Here is a 17,790-nt window from a genome sequence, read left to right on the forward strand (position 1 = left end):
AATATGTCTCCGTACAGTACACGATGTTCTTGCCGGACGCAGCATTGTGCAGGATCGACGTGGCAACATTACAACCGTTACCCAGATGCTGCCCTGAAAGAACAATCCCGTTTTGAAACATTCCGTACCCTTAGAAGGAAAATTTGGCAAACTGTCGCGTTTGAGAGCATCAATGTAGGGAATGTACCGCATTTATTGCGGGCATTATTATCCCCAGTGGTTGGGCTGGGTAATGACGATGAGTCAGTCAAACGAAATTAGAATTACTAGTTCCGTACTTGTTTTGGTATACCCTATTCAGTATGCGGAGCCGGGGTGTGCGAATGTGGAGCGCGTAACGTTTGTTGTTCTTGTTTGTTTATTTCGTCGCTCTCATACTATTAACACCGACAGCAACAGCAGCCCTGCGAGCGGCTCGTAAACACAGTGTCGTGCCGAGGGCCGCGTGTTTTTGCAGTGCCACAACACGCTGCAGCCTCCCGAATGCAGCGGTCTTCGGAGCCACATCTCCCTGCGCTGCTCCGGTTGTCGCGGCGGACCGTGCCAGCGCAACCCTCTCTTGCCCCCCGCTCCTCGCTGTCGTCCGCTGTCGCCGGAGCAGCGGCTGCGTCTCCTCCGCCCGCAGAGTGGAAGAGGGAGAAGGGACGCGTGGCTGAAGCGGGGCTTCCGCCCCCCACCCCTGGTGCGGCAGGCCTCTTTCAAAGTCGCTGCCGCCACTGTCGGACAACAGCCCGTCGCGGAGATGGAGCGCGGGCCAGCCCTCCTCGTTGCCGGTGGTGCTGCCGCAGCTTGGGCCCCGCCGACGCCCGCTCCGGCTTCCTTCCCGCTTCCCTTATTCCCCCGGTTTCCCCCGCCGCCGTGTCACGTCTCTCCTCAGCTGTTGTTGCCGGCTCCCGCTTTCATCCGCGCTGTTTCTCTGGCCCTTCCTTTTGTTTCTTCTCTCTCTTTTTTTTTTTGTGCAAGTCTGCCCGCTCGGCGCTGCTGCGCTGTAGTACGTTTCTACGGGCCCTGCGGTGCTTCTCTGTGTTTCGAAACTGCAGGCGAACCCTTGCTTTTGCGCTTGGCTAGGTGTCCTGTTACAACCCTTGCGTCGCAGCATCTTTCAACCTGCACCTCCGACGCTGTATTGTGTGCGCGAGCGCGTGCGTCCACGCGCCTTTCGCTTTCCTGCTCTCTTGGAAGCACAAATGGAAGACCAGGCCTACGTCACGGCAGTACTTTGAAGATCGTCGTACATCGAGATAAAATGCGCGTGCACCGCGTTCAAAAGGGAAAAAGTACAGGACAACCCAAGCGCCGTTTCGCAAAAGGAAAGTTGGTAAACTTTCAGTGCGTAAACTCTCTTGCGCAATGTTTCAAGAAAAAAAAATCAACAATGAATGGCTTACCCAGCCTAATTTCCGTTTCTTATTTCCTTTGAATAAACAGCCCAAATCACAATAAACGGCAATTAAGGGGGATTGGTCCTGCTACCCCTATTTTAAGCCCGCTTAAAGTTACTTTTAAAGTTTCTTCAAAGACGACAATATTTCTTGGCTACTTAAATGCGAACATTTTGCCACGTCTGTCTGTCTGTCTGTCCTTCCGTCTATCCGTTCATGCGTTGCAGTCTGTGACTTTGGGACCTCCTTCTGTACATCCAAACCATGCACTCCACCTTCTATATATAATAAAATCGCCTGACCCTTGATTCAGCCGCCGACAGTCGTTTTGTCGGCGACGCTGTTTGCTCAAACGCTGACGGGCACGTGCGCTCGGTATTTTTCTTACCCGCCGCGGTGGATCAGTGGCTAAGGCGTCGCGATGCCGAGCACGAGGACGCAGGTTCGATTTCCGGCCGCGGGGGCCGCTTTTCTGATGGAGGCGAAAAGCAAAAACGCCCGTCTGTTCGAGATTTCGGCGCACGTTAAAGATCCCCAGGTGGTCAAAATTAATGTGTTCCCCTACACCTTAATAACTCACTACATGCGAATAATCAGTGGTTGTGTTTTACAGAGTGGAACTGTGTGCATTTTTACATCATGCCTTGACACGCACAACGAGCGTTATGCCAATATTACCCAGTTTAAAGGGGCCCTGAAAGGCGTTTTGAGCACACTAAATGAAATAGCGCAATCGTTAGATTGGGTCGTCAACGTCATTGGGTCGTCAGCGTCATCAACCAAGTATTACTCTTTTGCGCGCAGCGGAAAGCTCGCACTTTTGTTGCAAAGTTTGTCATTCTTTCCTCACCCTTCCCTGGGCGTTTTTGGACGCCGCCATCTTCACATGTCTACGTCATCGATTCCCAGGTCTACGTCATGAGGTAGACATCCTGCTATTGGGCGGATTTTTTACGCATTTCCGGCAAAGAGATGCGTCGTCTGTGCAGCGTCGGCTCGCCGGCTGATCTGCCAGCGGAGGGCCGGAGTGCTTCGACGTTTTACGACTGTCCAAACAAGTGTAAACAAACGCTTAATAGTTTGTATTAAATGCAACATGGCCATAACACGACATGGATATTCTCTTACCTGAGTACGTTCTATGAAGAAAGCGTTAAAGCCCCGTGGCACTTCTTTCGGGCAATCGCAGAGAACGCCCTGAGCCGAATGCTCGGGTTTGATGTATACATTTGATTCAACTTCAAAACAATTCAGAGATGCGTTTCGAACAAACACAACGTCACAACATGCGCTGCAAGTCTCAACCGCGATTGACAGATGATCGGTTGCCTCCTCCTGCCCGTCGTAAATTCGGGACTCACCTCGCGCGCGGTTTGCGGAGACGAACAGCAAGTCACACTGGCGCGCAAGCCGAGAAGGCTTTTAGCCACGCACACTGCACATACCCCATGCGAGGTCGAGTCGTACGTCGCTCGAGAAAAATAATCCAGACCATGGGAAGCACTATCCACCCGCGGAAGCACAACGTCGCATTTCATCGCGAAACAAACGCGTCCACAACACACACACCATCGCTTCCTGTATTTTTACAATGCCAAACGCATCGTGCACTTACAAATGGGAGTGAGTGGTACGCCTTCAGTGCCCACATGTCGCGAGGTGGGGCCCCGAGCAGAACCGGGATCACGCAAACGTAACTGACTTCGAGAGTGGTTTGTGCCTTGTTGCCAAGGCAACCGATTTTTGAGATTGTCAAAGAAATGGCGCTCACGCCAGCGCTAGAAAGCTCAGAGCCGCGGCGGAGCATGTTTTGCCAACGTTGCCGCTCTCCACCACGCGTCGCCCCAAGCTGAAATGGTCACATGATTGAAGCGCTGGGAAGGCTACCGATTGGGGGAGAGTGACTTGGTTGGCCGGTCCGGGATGATGCGTTAGGCATTGTAAAAATACAGGAGGCGATGCACACGCACGCACGCACGCACACGCACACGCACACGCACACGCACACGCACGCACACACACACACACGCACGCACACACGCACACACACACACACACACACACACACACACACACACACACACACACACACACACACACACACACACACACACACACAGCTTCGGTCGCTGGCTTGGCTTAGCTGCGATGTTACGACGATACACATCTGCGTGAGGGCGACGTGCTAACCACTCGACGTATTTAAAAACACAGGGGCAAAGAACTTGGTTCATTCGAAGCAAATTACTGTCCACAGAAGAGCGCAACCATGGTTGGTTGTCGCGCTACTTGCCGCCATGTTAGAAACGCAAGCGGCGTCACGTACGCACGCTATTTTGCTGAAATAGCGCCCGCTATTCTTCCATCCGCTAAACGCAGAAGCGTCTTAACGTACGGCGCATGCGCAGTGCGAACGATGCAAAAAATAGCGCTCGCTAACTGTTTGCGTACGGCTGCGTACGTTATTCTTAAACTCTCTATTACTACCGTTCACAAGATATGGGTGCAGCTTGTCAGAACACGGGTGCACGCTGCTCGAGTGCGGCGCTAGTTTGCTCTGCGCCTTCCCGTTCATCGCCACTGATAAAGCGATCCGAACCGGCGCGTTTTGTGCACGGGTTCTGTATCAGTTTAAAAGGTCTTTTTCACATGCCGCCGGTAGGAATTACCACCGCCCCAAAATAAGACCCGGCACCAGCGGAGCCACACCTGAGACGGGCTTTTTGGATAAACAGTGCGCGGTGCATCAAAGGGAAGGAGCGCACGATCCTCCCCGTGCGGCTGCGAGTTCACCGCCGATAAAAAGTCGCGTGCCGCCGATAGCAACTGCAGCAACGTACACCGCAAAAGGGCAAGGCCAGGCCGCACACATGCGGCCAGGTTTTTCGTTCGCTTTTCCAGCCTTGAGCGGAGTGCGGGATCCATGATGTCAACAAATTTGAAAAAGCCGAAAGGGCTTGCCCGTAGCAGACGGCAGTCTGAGGAGCGCAATAGCAGAAGTACGTCACCGCTGAGAAGCGCAGCATCATGGGAGGGAAGGCTCTCGCGCCGTCAACAGAGGAGAAAAAGTTGAAAGGAGGAGGAAATGCGGCGCGACGATAATACACGGGTTTTGATTTACGATTTGTCAGCTAATACTCATCGCTTTAACAAAAAATTACCCCACCTTCCCGCGAGGGGAACCCTGTGGAGATGCGACGCATCTTGGGGGTTCACTTGGTGTTTCCGTTGGGTTGATTCTCTAATTGCGTGAAACGTGTGAGGAACACGCATGATGTATTCTTTATTTCTTTGGCCGGTGCTGGAACGACCGCGGCTATGACGCAACGTGGCGCGGCTATGACGCAACACAATCCAACACAATACACTTTAATCCAATCCAATCCAATCCAAATCCAAGCCAATCCAAGCCAAGCCAACCCAATCGAATCCAACCGAATGTCCCTCGCGAGAGTGTTTGCTATCGGGGAGGAGAGGGGGTGAGCGGCGGAGAGTTAAGCTCTCGCGGCGAGGAGAATGGGGGAGGGGTGTGGACGGACAACAACAACGCCGTATGGAGGGACAAGGCGAGTGAATGACATGCAGTCGCATCCAAAAAATTCTTGCGGGAGGAGATTGCTAATACATTGCTTTATTTGGTTACATGTACATCCATGCATCGGCGGAAGGTATTTCAGGACTCCTTTAACAATTCCTTGGTATTTAGGAAATGGACGTTTACAATACACAGCTCAATATCTGCGTGTGCGTTTTTAAGGGCTTTCTTTTCTTTCGAACTTGCACGCAGTATGGCGAATGTGCCAGAACCTGTCGCCATTACATTGGAAACGTAACAAAAATTTGTTCGTTTCTGTTAAATAATTATTCAACAAACAATACATCATTCAACAGCAGCGATACATTATTGGCACCACAGCGGCGTTACTCTGCAAAAATTATTCCGCTCAAAAACTGCGTATTGCTTTAAACGCTGTGAAGTGAACGAACTGACGGTAATGTATCAGAAATTCGTATATACCCAAGGTGCAGGTGGGGCGGCGACTGTTCTCTCAGCTTTCGTGCTTTCGTATCGTCTTTGCTTCCCATTTTATAAGCCACACGCGCTCATTCGACCTGCAGCCGAAGAAAGTTTCCCCGTTGAAACGTAGAGCGTCCGCCGAGCTCCGGAGTACATGACCGCGGGTCGCAGTGCGCTCGGCCAAGCACGACCCCTCCAAGGAACTCGCCTTTGAAAAGACGGCTAGCAAAGGCGTCCAAAAAGCGTGAAGAACCACGCCGCGGCCACTGCTTAGCATTCTACGCGGGCATTCTATTTTCTTCGGCTGACCGCCCTTTGTTTTTAAAGCGCCCTTCTACAGCACAGCCGGGAAACTTTATGCGGCACCCATTGATATTGAGGCCAAGGGAGGCCAGTGGTGGAGCCGACTTTGCGATGCTCCTGCACATCTATTCCGGGCCCATCCATAGCTCCGTTCGGAGTGTGTGCTCATGGGTGTTAGCCTGGGTTACATTAGGAACGCTCGCGGAGGCGGGAGGACGGCATCCATGTAATTTTGATTTGTGGAGATGCGTGCGAAGCGGGATAAAAAGAAGTATGAATAAACGAAACGATAGCGGAAAAAGGGCGAAGGCTGGGCACGACGGCCCAGCCTTCGCTTTGGAGTCATGTGGGTGGCGTATTGAAGTTTCCTCTTCAGGTAAGTGAATAGTAATGGCGCAATGATCTCCACCTGCTGTGAGAAACGCGAATGGATGGCGCTAAGAGGCTTCACATACGTTTCGGGCTTGCTGTTTTCGGACCACCTACTGAAAATTTTATGTCCAGGGAAGGGAAAACAAATGATAAGAAAAATAACGCTTGAGTAACTTTTTATCTTGGTGAATGATTGGTTTACTTTTAAAAGAAACGCGTTTTGCACCATCTAATATTTGTACCTGCGGAATGGTGGATTTTTCCACTGTCGAACCTTGCTGTTGTCCTGAGGGGAAGTAATTAAATATTTGCGTGCTGTAATACGATTCCTTAGCGTAGCACTTTTTTTTTTCTTTCATGATTCGCTCACTTGAGAAACTAAGGTGGTCGGCGCCGCGCACGCAGAAGTTAGAACAGTGTATGCGAATTAAAGGTCGAACATGTTCTGACTGGGAGGTCACTTATGCTACAAATTCAGACCGCCTCTTTGTTCTGTAAGAGAAAATGTGGTACGCGATTTATGATTCCCCAACGGAACCGCTACCAAAAAGAAAGTTGCAGTGACTTTTACAAGTAGGTCTTAATATGTAAGACGCGATAGCGTACTTCGGCGCCAAAGGAGCGTTTTGGAACCGAGTTGCTGCGTTTATGATTTCTGCTTTCCAAACACTGAAGGTCAACCATCAGCGCAAGGCTGGCCTCAACGGCTTTAAATCGCCGTGTCACAGGCAGAACAGACGCAATCTACGCTTGTGTGGCTTAAGATGTGGGCGTGAAAGGTTGCAGCTGCTTGGTGTTGGCCACTTTCAGGAAGAAGGCGAAATGTCCGCGTTTCAAAGGCTTATTTCCTTATGTCGTGGCCGGTGTGAGCGTTTTGGTTTTTTTTTTTTTTTGCTTAGAGATAGAAGGGAACTTATTTGCTTAGTAAAAAATCGTGGGAGTTTGGGCAGTATCTGAACTGAAGCCCAGAGCCCCGGATACAGCAGCTTGTACCCCGCCCTCCCAGATCAGCCCACGCTCATCGTGAGGTGACGAGCTGGTGACAGATTCCTCCCATTATTCCACAGAAGCGGAATATGGAATGCTTGAGTTGTTCTCGCCTGAGCATACCCTTGGGTATCGCAAGGTTGCGTGGGAGAGGGTGCATGTTTTCTGCGTTAAGCACAGTTTTCAGTTAACAGTACTACGTTTCCAACCAAACATCTTCGCCTATCTATATTTGTGAATATTTAAATTGGCTCGCAATTCTTTAGCCTTGAGAGACCCTTGTGGCACGCGAAGGATCCTGTTCCTAGGCACGGAGAGAGCAGACGTTCCCCACATGTTTCAGGGAGGAAAGCGTGGCAGTCGTGGTCGCAAGGAGTGCGGTATGTGGGTCGTGTGCTGCTTAATCACGACTTCGACCCTTTCCAGACCCCCACGTCCGCGTATCCAGTAATTTGAACTTCCCTCACCGTGGATGGGAGAACCTTTCCGAACGTCTAGGTGTTCTGTCGTGAATGTTTGTAATGCTCTAATGAGAGGCTGTAGTGATGCTTGTGCTTCTGCTGGATAGTTTCGCTAGTTGGATTGCCAAGAAGATGGCTCCAATTTTCGCTCCTTCTGTTCTTACCTGTGGGAGGGTCATGCAGTCACGAAGACAGCCACGGTAGTCCACTGCGACAAATGTTTTCTTAGTACTTTTGTACATCCTGGCGTAGGTTTGCATTGTGTTTGCGTGGTTATTGGTACTTTCTTCAATTGAATTTGATCACAGCTTGTCGCCTGTTCTTGTGTACGTTTGGATACAATTATTTTGGCAGGGACGAGTTTTGATGGGGAGTCGCAGGATCGGTGACACATCTCGTTATTTATTTTGCGGAGGGATGCCTATCTCTTGCATGCGATGGTCCGTCTCGATTTTCTGTTTCTCAGCCGCTTCCTTTGTATAAGGAGAACGGTTTCTCTCATTTCTTCAGTGGTGCTAGAAAGACCCGATTTGAAGACATTTTCGCCGAGCGTGAAAATTGGGAGGTTGAGGGCAGCCTTATATGCTGTCCTGATGATGGCCTTTATTTGGTTTTATTTGGTGTGAGTAAGTGTGCAGTACAGCATGACTGATACCCTGCTCATGATAAGCGGCTGTGCCGTATCGTTCCTTCCCTTATTCCTGCTGTTCCATTAGAAAGGTGTTTCACAATGTGGCCCAATACCTTAACGATTTTTTTTATTTTGGCGATTGTAATAACGGCTCGGCCTCTTCGCATTAGGGCCGTGCAGATAATTTTCGTTCGAGTGTTCTCTGGGATGACATCCTTACCTATTTTGGGGCGAGTTTTCAGCTGAGCTGCGCCAGGCCGCTGGGGCCGCTTCTCTGCTTTAAGTGACACCCACAAACGCCCGTTTATCGAAATTTCGGTGCACGTTAAAGATCCCCAGGTGATAAAAGTTAATCCGGAGCCCTCCACTACAGCGAGCCTCATAGCCTGTGTATGTTCGGCGCGTTAAACCCCGCAATCAATCAATCAATCAATCAATCAATCAATCAATCAATCAATCAATCAATCAATCAATCAATCAATCAATCAATCAATCAATCAATCAATCAATCAATCAATCATCAATCAAAATATCATGAGTTTAATTAATTAATTACTTAATGTTTTAATTGCCTAATCATTTGCGTGGCGCCATCAATCGTTTGTCTCAGATACCTTGAAGAGTAAGCGCGAAGCTTTTCGGGATCCCGAATACAGCGAAGCTGAGAGCGCAAGACGTCGGCGTCGCTCTCGCTGCAGTACCACTGAACGCTTCCACAGTGCGGCGGCGCTGTTTAAGCAGGAGTTTGTGGCCAACGAATAACACAACAGCAGCTCCGCTGGTCATCCACCTTTACAGAGTGGAATGCCTGACTTTTGTTTCTCAGCCTCAAATTTTGACCGCCTCATCGTTGTGCAGCACGTCACTTGTAGGACGATTTACTTGCATTTGCTATAGCTAATTTGATAGCAAAAGGCAATGTGTACAATTTGTGTCTTATTGTGGTAATGTCTTCCCGTAGCCCTTATGTTCGATTGTGTTTCTCCCGTATTTTAGATATTTTATGGTGGTTTTCTTTTGTTTCTTTTCAGTCTCTTCTTGAAACGCGCTGTTTTAAAACAGAACAAGGAAAGAGCACACAGGGCGAGACGAAGCGCGCCCTGTGTGCTCTTTCCTTGTCCTGTTTTAAAACAGCGCGGTTCAAGAAGATGCAGAACCAACTAGCCCCCATTTTAGCCTTGCTTCTTTTCAGTCTTTTGAGACCTTTGCTTTCTTCTTTTTTTTTTTTTTTTTTTTGTTCTGTCGCTGCTTCTTAACGATGACTCTTCAAGTTGACTGCGAGCAAATAGTTTTCTAAGAAATCCCCCATAACCTTTGTTTTTATATTGTATGAAAATAAAATGAATTTAAATTTTGAAATCCGCTTTTCCAACTGCATCAAGCAAAAACTTTCGTTGAGCCAAACTAACATGGATAATTTAAGGCAACCTTCATTTACATACTGCATACTGTCCACGCAACGGGTGCCGCGAGACCCGTGAGGGGCTGGAATGAATTTTCATTGTGGATTTTTAAAGAATTATGTCGCAAATTAAATAAATTGCAGCACATGTACATTTCATTACTTTCACGACTAATTACCCACGAGTCCTTAATTGCCCCGTATAGTTTTCTTGCGCACTTATAGTGTTTAAAGTAGGAGTTAGTTTTGAATTCAGTGTCACACTTAAGAAATGCTTCTTTCATGACTTCAGGGAGATCGAATCTATCAGGCGAACTGGGTAGCAGCTTCTGGCGTCTAATTGCGCGAAATGTACAGATCGTCCTTGCACAATCCGTGTTAAAAGTAACTAACAGGCGCGGCCTAAGCAAAATGTCGCGTTCGTGATATGGCTGGTATATCTGAGTGAGTGAGTGAGTGAGTGAGTGAGTGAGTGAGTGAGTGAGTGAGTGAGTGAGTGAGTGAGTGAGTGAGTGAGTGAGTGAGTGAGTGAGTGAGTGAGTGAGTGAGTGAGTGAGTGAGTGAGTGAGTGAGTGAGTGAGTGAGTGAGTGAGTGAGTGAGTGAGTGAGTGAGTGAGTGAGTGAGTGAGTGAGTGAGTGAGTGAGTGAGTGAGTGAGTGAGTGAGTGAGTGAGTGAGTGAGTGAGTGAGTGAGTGAGTGAGTGAGTGAGTGAGTGAGTGAGTGAGTGAGTGAGTGAGTGAGTGAGTGAGTGAGTGAGTGAGTGAGTGAGTGAGTGAGTGAGTGAGTGAGTGAGTGAGTGAGTGAGTGAGTGAGTGAGTGAGTGAGTGAGTGAGTGAGTGAGTGAGTGAGTGAGTGAGTGAGTGAGTGAGTGAGTGAGTGAGTGAGTGAGTGAGTGAGTGAGTGAGTGAGTGAGTGAGTGAGTGAGTGAGTGAGTGAGTGAGTGAGTGAGTGAGTGAGTGAGTGAGTGAGTGAGTGAGTGAGTGAGTGAGTGAGTGAGTGAGTGAGTGAGTGAGTGAGTGAGTGAGTGAGTGAGTGAGTGAGTGAGTGAGTGAGTGAGTGAGTGAGTGAGTGAGTGAGTGAGTGAGTGAGTGAGTGAGTGAGTGAGTGAGTGAGTGAGTGAGTGAGTGAGTGAGTGAGTGAGTGAGTGAGTGAGTGAGTGAGTGAGTGAGTGAGTGAGTGAGTGAGTGAGTGAGTGAGTGAGTGAGTGAGTGAGTGAGTGAGTGAGTGAGTGAGTGAGTGAGTGAGTGAGTGAGTGAGTGAGTGAGTGAGTGAGTGAGTGAGTGAGTGAGTGAGTGAGTGAGTGAGTGAGTGAGTGAGTGAGTGAGTGAGTGAGTGAGTGAGTGAGTGAGTGAGTGAGTGAGTGAGTGAGTGAGTGAGTGAGTGAGTGAGTGAGTGAGTGAGTGAGTGAGTGAGTGAGTGAGTGAGTGAGTGAGTGAGTGAGTGAGTGAGTGAGTGAGTGAGTGAGTGAGTGAGTGAGTGAGTGAGTGAGTGAGTGAGTGAGTGAGTGAGTGAGTGAGTGAGTGAGTGAGTGAGTGAGTGAGTGAGTGAGTGAGTGAGTGAGTGAGTGAGTGAGTGAGTGAGTGAGTGAGTGAGTGAGTGAGTGAGTGAGTGAGTGAGTGAGTGAGTGAGTGAGTGAGTGAGTGAGTGAGTGAGTGAGTGAGTGAGTGAGTGAGTGAGTGAGTGAGTGAGTGAGTGAGTGAGTGAGTGAGTGAGTGAGTGAGTGAGTGAGTGAGTGAGTGAGTGAGTGAGTGAGTGAGTGAGTGAGTGAGTGAGTGAGTGAGTGAGTGAGTGAGTGAGTGAGTGAGTGAGTGAGTGAGTGAGTGAGTGAGTGAGTGAGTGAGTGAGTGAGTGAGTGAGTGAGTGAGTGAGTGAGTGAGTGAGTGAGTGAGTGAGTGAGTGAGTGAGTGAGTGAGTGAGTGAGTGAGTGAGTGAGTGAGTGAGTGAGTGAGTGAGTGAGTGAGTGAGTGAGTGAGTGAGTGAGTGAGTGAGTGAGTGAGTGAGTGAGTGAGTGAGTGAGTGAGTGAGTGAGTGAGTGAGTGAGTGAGTGAGTGAGTGAGTGAGTGAGTGAGTGAGTGAGTGAGTGAGTGAGTGAGTGAGTGAGTGAGTGAGTGAGTGAGTGAGTGAGTGAGTGAGTGAGTGAGTGAGTGAGTGAGTGAGTGAGTGAGTGAGTGAGTGAGTGAGTGAGTGAGTGAGTGAGTGAGTGAGTGAGTGAGTGAGTGAGTGAGTGAGTGAGTGAGTGAGTGAGTGAGTGAGTGAGTGAGTGAGTGAGTGAGTGAGTGAGTGAGTGAGTGAGTGAGTGAGTGAGTGAGTGAGTGAGTGAGTGAGTGAGTGAGTGAGTGAGTGAGTGAGTGAGTGAGTGAGTGAGTGAGTGAGTGAGTGAGTGAGTGAGTGAGTGAGTGAGTGAGTGAGTGAGTGAGTGAGTGAGTGAGTGAGTGAGTGAGTGAGTGAGTGAGTGAGTGAGTGAGTGAGTGAGTGAGTGAGTGAGTGAGTGAGTGAGTGAGTGAGTGAGTGAGTGAGTGAGTGAGTGAGTGAGTGAGTGAGTGAGTGAGTGAGTGAGTGAGTGAGTGAGTGAGTGAGTGAGTGAGTGAGTGAGTGAGTGAGTGAGTGAACGACGTGGCGAAGGGTGTTGTGAAGGTATGTGTTGGTCTGCGGTTTTCGTAGTGGTAGCTCCGGGTCGAGGGAGTTGTGTGTGCGGTGGATTATGTGTCTGACAAATTCACCCTTTGTCCGCAGTTGGTGAGTATGGGTGAAAATGCTGTCGTCGTTAAAGGCTCACTCGCCGAAGCACGTACCAGGAAAATGATCACTGGATCACATCAACAGCACGCCAAGAGCGTGTGCATTCCTGCGGTGCTTGTGCTGTCACACGGGGAATGCCTGCCCGGATATACAACAGGCCGAGAGAGGGCTCCTTTCTGAAAGGCAGAGAGTCCAAGATTGCAGAAAGGACACCCCTTTCCCCAGCTTTCTTTCTGTGCATTTACCGGCAGCAAATAATTACTGTACTTGGATTTACGATTCTTCGACTTATAGTGCCACATCCCTGTATGGCTATCTCAATCCATTTTAGGTGAACTGGTGGCAGAGTCATTATTGAATCCTCCGTATTTCTCCGTTTAGAAGCCGTCTGCACAACAGTTGATGCGCGGAGGAGGGAGGGGGAAACGAGCGTATGCGACGGCCCGACGTTAGGCCCAAGGTCACGCTTTGAGATCAAACGTCATCAACCGGCACTCCAGCGCGATGTGCAATCAGTATAGCGTTCATAATGCGTCAACCAGAGGGACGAAGGGGAGAAGATGGCAATGTGGGCGCTGATGACTGCGTCTTCTAGTCTTCGTCCTCTCGGTACGCTCTGTTGCGCCATTATGACTTTATACCAAATGCCCCAGTCTTCACACTTTTTGCGCATGATGTTGCTTGCACGTTGTGAGGCACAACTTGAAGCTTACCCAAGGTTAAGCCTAAACATACAACGTTAGGCCTAATGTTACGCTTTGAGGACCAGCGTAAATCAGTACCGCTTGCCGACATAGAATAAGTATATGACATTCATAATGGTGCAACGCAGCGAACCAGTGGGACAAAGAGGAGAAGACGAAAAGATAAGCGCTGGCGAGCGTGTCTTCTTCCCTTCGTCCCATCGGTTTGAGCTGTTGCCCCATTATAAATTTATACACTGGCCCAGTCCTTGACACCTTCGGAGTACGGCGTAGCTTTGCATGATGTAAGGCTCAACTTGGAAGTTGCCTTACATACTTCTAAACACGGGATCTGTGGTTTAGGCCTACGTTAGGCCATGCTCTGAGGTCACTAACGTTGTCAGCCGGCACCCCTTCGAAAAAGTACTCCTTGGGGGCAGTACTTTGAAGCTCAAAACGAAACGCTAGACCTCAAAACGAAACGCTAGGCTTAAGGTCCTGACCATACCCTAAAGCTTCTACTGTTATTTCAGCGCAAGTCCTATCGCGAAAGGTCGCTCATCGCGTCGCAGTGACTTTGAGCCTCAGGTGCGCAAGTGTGGCAAGTGTGACGTCATTGCACGTGTTTTCTGTGGAGAGGCGTCGCAGACGAGCTCGCTCAGAGCCTCGCCATTGCAGTATCGCGTGGTTTGGCGATGCTTTAACGGCTGCTTCGCCGGCGCTTGGGCGCTCAGTCTCGCCATGGATGGCGCGCTGGCTGGGCTGTCTGTGGGTGCACTTCAGTGCGAGAGAACGCTGAATCCAATCACAACCAAGCCAAACAGACTTTGAGTTCGTGATAACTAGGCGAAACAAGTCTTAAACCAGGCCCATCTTTCTAACAAATTGGTACGCACCCACAGAGGAACACATATCCGCAGTGCACAACGCTTCATAAGCCGGAATGTGTGCTGCTTTCGCACGATTATCCGTTGTTGGCGCGGCCCACCCGCTATAATCTTTTTATCCATTCTCTTTAGTCATTAATGCGCCTGTGTAAATGTTTCTGGTGTATTTTTGTATCTCCCATCTTTAACTTGTACAGACATGAGCCATGATACACGCCAGAGCGAATGAATTAGTCGGAAGTAGGGGTGCAAAGAAAACTATTAGTTGCGTGTTATCACCGACGCTGAGAAGTAGTCTCTTTGGTAAGTGAAAACAGAAAGAGAATGGTCGTCTTTTCTCCCTCTTCATCAATACTCTCAGCAGGGCGAAGATTTGATTACAGTGATGAGCACTAGGGAACGAGGAGAGATAGGAAATAAACGACACCGAGCGACGGCAAGCACGGTTGAGATTCACGAGTGCTGAAGAGTTAAGTTATTCCCTTCCTTCGCCGCATCGCTGTTAGCAGCCATCACCATCTCGGCCGGCGCCGTCGAAATCGTAAATCTGGCTCGTGCTCGGCACTGGGGCTTAGCACTCTCACTGCCTGAAACTCCTCGAGCTCCGGTTTCGGGCGGGCGGGCGGGCGGGCAAAATATATACACCTATGCAGACGCGCAAGGATACGCTCCCGGCGAGGCAACCATCCGGCCATATAGCGCCGCCGGCTGCCCGGACGAGGTTATACGCGTATTTGGGAGGCGGGGAATTCACATCGAACGGCGGCGGCCGCCGGGCGGGCCGATACGATTACGGCGCCGAGCGAAGAGGAGGGGGCCGTTACGATCCAAATGGGCACCCGAGATATATTCATGGGGCTGCGGGGAGTCGAGCCGAGCAGGCCATTAGGAAGGCGCGGCACGATGAGGCTCCCGACCATCGGGCCCATCGAGTCTCCGAATCACCGCTCGAACTCGGGATATATATATAAGGCGGCCGCCGAAAAGCGATGGCGAACGCTCGGGGCAGAGAGAGATGAATGGCCGTAGGGGTGAGCGGAAGAGAGAGAGAGAGAGCATTCCCGAGGCGTGCGTGCAGTGTACTTTGGAGACAATGATTTCTGAGAAAACAAAGTTCGCGCGGAATTTCTCTAAAAGGGATGATACCGCCGAACGGGGGTTGCATGCAGCCGTTATCACACTTTAGTACGAAGGAGATTTTTTCGTAGCCGTGTGGTGGCCCCAGGCTTTATGTTGATAATAAGCACGCTGTAGTTTATGTGGTGGCATCGACAGACTCAAGCTCACGTGATTGCGTATACCTCCTCCAAACAGTAAGCATGACAAACAAATGCATCACGGGATAATGAGCGCGACAAACAAAGGTCTCCCAAGAACTTGCTTGGTGCGACAAGATTGTATGTTCAAGCGGATGCTGTATTCCAGCCATTGCTAAAGATGCTAAAGCTATACTGAGGGTAGTTTGTTTTGCGCTTCGGCGTTTGTTTTGCGCTTCGGAAAAAAATGAAATTCAGTTCCTCCCCCCAAACACACACACACACACATACACGCATGCGCAAGCAAATGCGCCCCCCCCCCTTACATACACACACGTATCAGACACCATCTGCGTTTGTGCCCTCTTCTGTTGAGTGTCGCTCTGGCTACACCTTCAACTTGATGAGGTTACTATTGCGTGACCAATAGATGGGGCATGTCGGAAAAAATTTGCGCCGTCGATCCATGGAGAAATAGGCAGAACAGAGAACGACCGAGCTCGTTGTGAGAGGGGGATACCAAGCGGGGGATATCAAGGTGATATCGGGAGATATCAAACAGCGGGAGGCGGCACTCGTTCCCTCGTGGTAATGCTAGGGTGTCTCGACGCTCGAGCGCCCGCCGTAAAGGGTGGAGACACTTTACGTTGGCGCTGCCATTTTGGGTCACTCGCTCGCCCCCGAAGAAAGACCGCGCGTTATAATTTACGCTGCAATGCGGTTTACTCGCGAAGTTTCTGTGCTGTTATCGCTTGCCAGTGTTCGGCGTATAATGCCATGACAGATAGCGGGCGCCAAATGCGTACGCCGAGCTAGATGACACAGGATGTTCGGAAGTGTAATTATCGGCCAGTCCAATACAGGAACATTCTCTCGTAAACCTACAGCGCGGATCGACGACTGGTTTCCTTCGGCATGCAGACGCTTCGCGCTTGCATGCCGAGTCACGGCAGTTTCAATGTTCCTATTCATTTCGCGTAGCTGGGCCTTGTGGAAAACGAAGCTGTTTTGCTGTCGAGCCGCTGCACAGCGGAATGCAATGGCCGGTCGTCCTGGCCATTTGTTGCTCAGGCCCAGGCGAAACTGCTCACTGGCAACGTGGTACACCTCGAAAGCGCTGATCACGCGAGAACACCCCGCCCGAAGTGGCCGCGCACAATAAGACACGCGGCCGACCCTGTTGAGCGCAGTATTGACTCTGTGCGTCGAGCATTTGACCCAAAATGTCCCCCTTGTTCAAAGGGTGTCTCCACTCTGTACGGCAGCGCTGGCATCGAGGTTCTCTATTTAATGCCTCTGCCTGAAATGCCCGTCGTTTGGCTTTTAGACGCGTCCCGTCACCGCTCATAGGCGCCGTAAGTGGAGTGTAGTGCGAGTGCAGGGCCGAACAGACGGCAGAAGAGGACAAAATAGGAATGACGGTGACGAATTGTCGATACTGGTGAACAACAAAAGAAGTGACTAGAACCCAACGCCGCAGCTAAAGCGAGAAAACGTGACCCCTGAGACGGTCAGAACGCAAACCATGGTTGGCAAAATGTGTGAGTGGAGTGCGAGAAACTAATGGTTGCGGGGGTTTAAAGCAGCAGAAAGGCGTGTGCATCAGGCCGACCCTCATGCCCGCGAGGGAGAGAGAACAGGTGCTCGCGCATTGCTGGAGATCCACCAACGAATCTTCCATCAGTATTTTATTTATAAATTAGTCGGTCACCAAGTGAAGAAGCAGCTCGCTGCGCTGAGCTGTAAAACCTACATATTCGTCTGTAAAAATATCGCCCGAATCGACGATGTGTTTGCAATGATTCACTCCTATCAGGCATTGGTCAACTATACAGCAATGTGCATGAAACTTGGGGTGACATTAAAGGAAGCTACTTGTTTTGGTTTTTCATTTCTTAAATCGGTACTGCGAGACAGAAACGTGTGAATGCGCGTGCGGCAGCAGAGCGAATTCATGCTTACTCTCGTCAGCTTTTGCTCATAACAAGGCACAATCCACTTCGAGTTGAAGCAAAAGTGAACATTTTTCGACAGCCTAACGGTTTATCTTCTGCTTCGCTTTGCTTTTCAGTGTAACCTTTTGCTCACCGATAATAAACGAAATCAACTAGGAAAGTGTGTTTAAAAATCGAGCTTCTGAAGCCATCATCACGTTGTGAGCTAAATTAAACACAGTAAAAAATTACCGCCGATGTTCTTTACAGCAGTGCAGCTGAATGACCGATCGTTTTCATCAAGAGAAAAAAATAGGCCAATGATGAGATCCAACACCGGATCTGACTGACAGTAATGGAGTATAATATCACTCAATGCAAGCACGATGTTTTGAATTACATGGGGACACAGGACATATCCTATTTGTGAGATAATTCACCCGTCGGTCTTCGTTATCCGATACCTTTGCTTTCCTAGACGCGGAGGTTGGTCACTCGGGTGCACCGTGACCGAGCAGACCTCTCCCCCCCCCACACACACACAAAAAAAATAAAAGAATAAAAGAGTGTACCATATCAATTCGCCGGGGCCATGTCAAACACCCTCTAAATACTGTTCTGCGATGCAGCCAATCAACCTTCCTCCTTATCTGTGCTTTCTGAGTTATCCTGCGTCCTAATGAACCATGTCCGCTATTTCAGTTTGTGGACATCATTGTGTATGCGCGGGTGTTC

General features: G+C 49.8%; 1 protein-coding gene across 1 annotated transcript in view; it reads right to left on the reverse strand.

Moving 5' to 3' along the window:
- LOC144178523 (LIM homeobox transcription factor 1-beta-like) overlaps positions 1 to 17,790 on the reverse strand; it is a 296,217-nt gene that overhangs the window by 140,336 nt on the left and 138,091 nt on the right. The gene's annotated exons all lie outside the window — the stretch shown is intronic.

The sequence above is a fragment of the Haemaphysalis longicornis genome, unplaced genomic scaffold (genome assembly GCF_048455015.1).
Source record: "Haemaphysalis longicornis isolate Haplotype H1 unplaced genomic scaffold, Haemaphysalis longicornis Haplotype H1 scaffold_1, whole genome shotgun sequence".
Classification (NCBI taxonomy): domain Eukaryota; kingdom Metazoa; phylum Arthropoda; class Arachnida; order Ixodida; family Ixodidae; genus Haemaphysalis; species Haemaphysalis longicornis.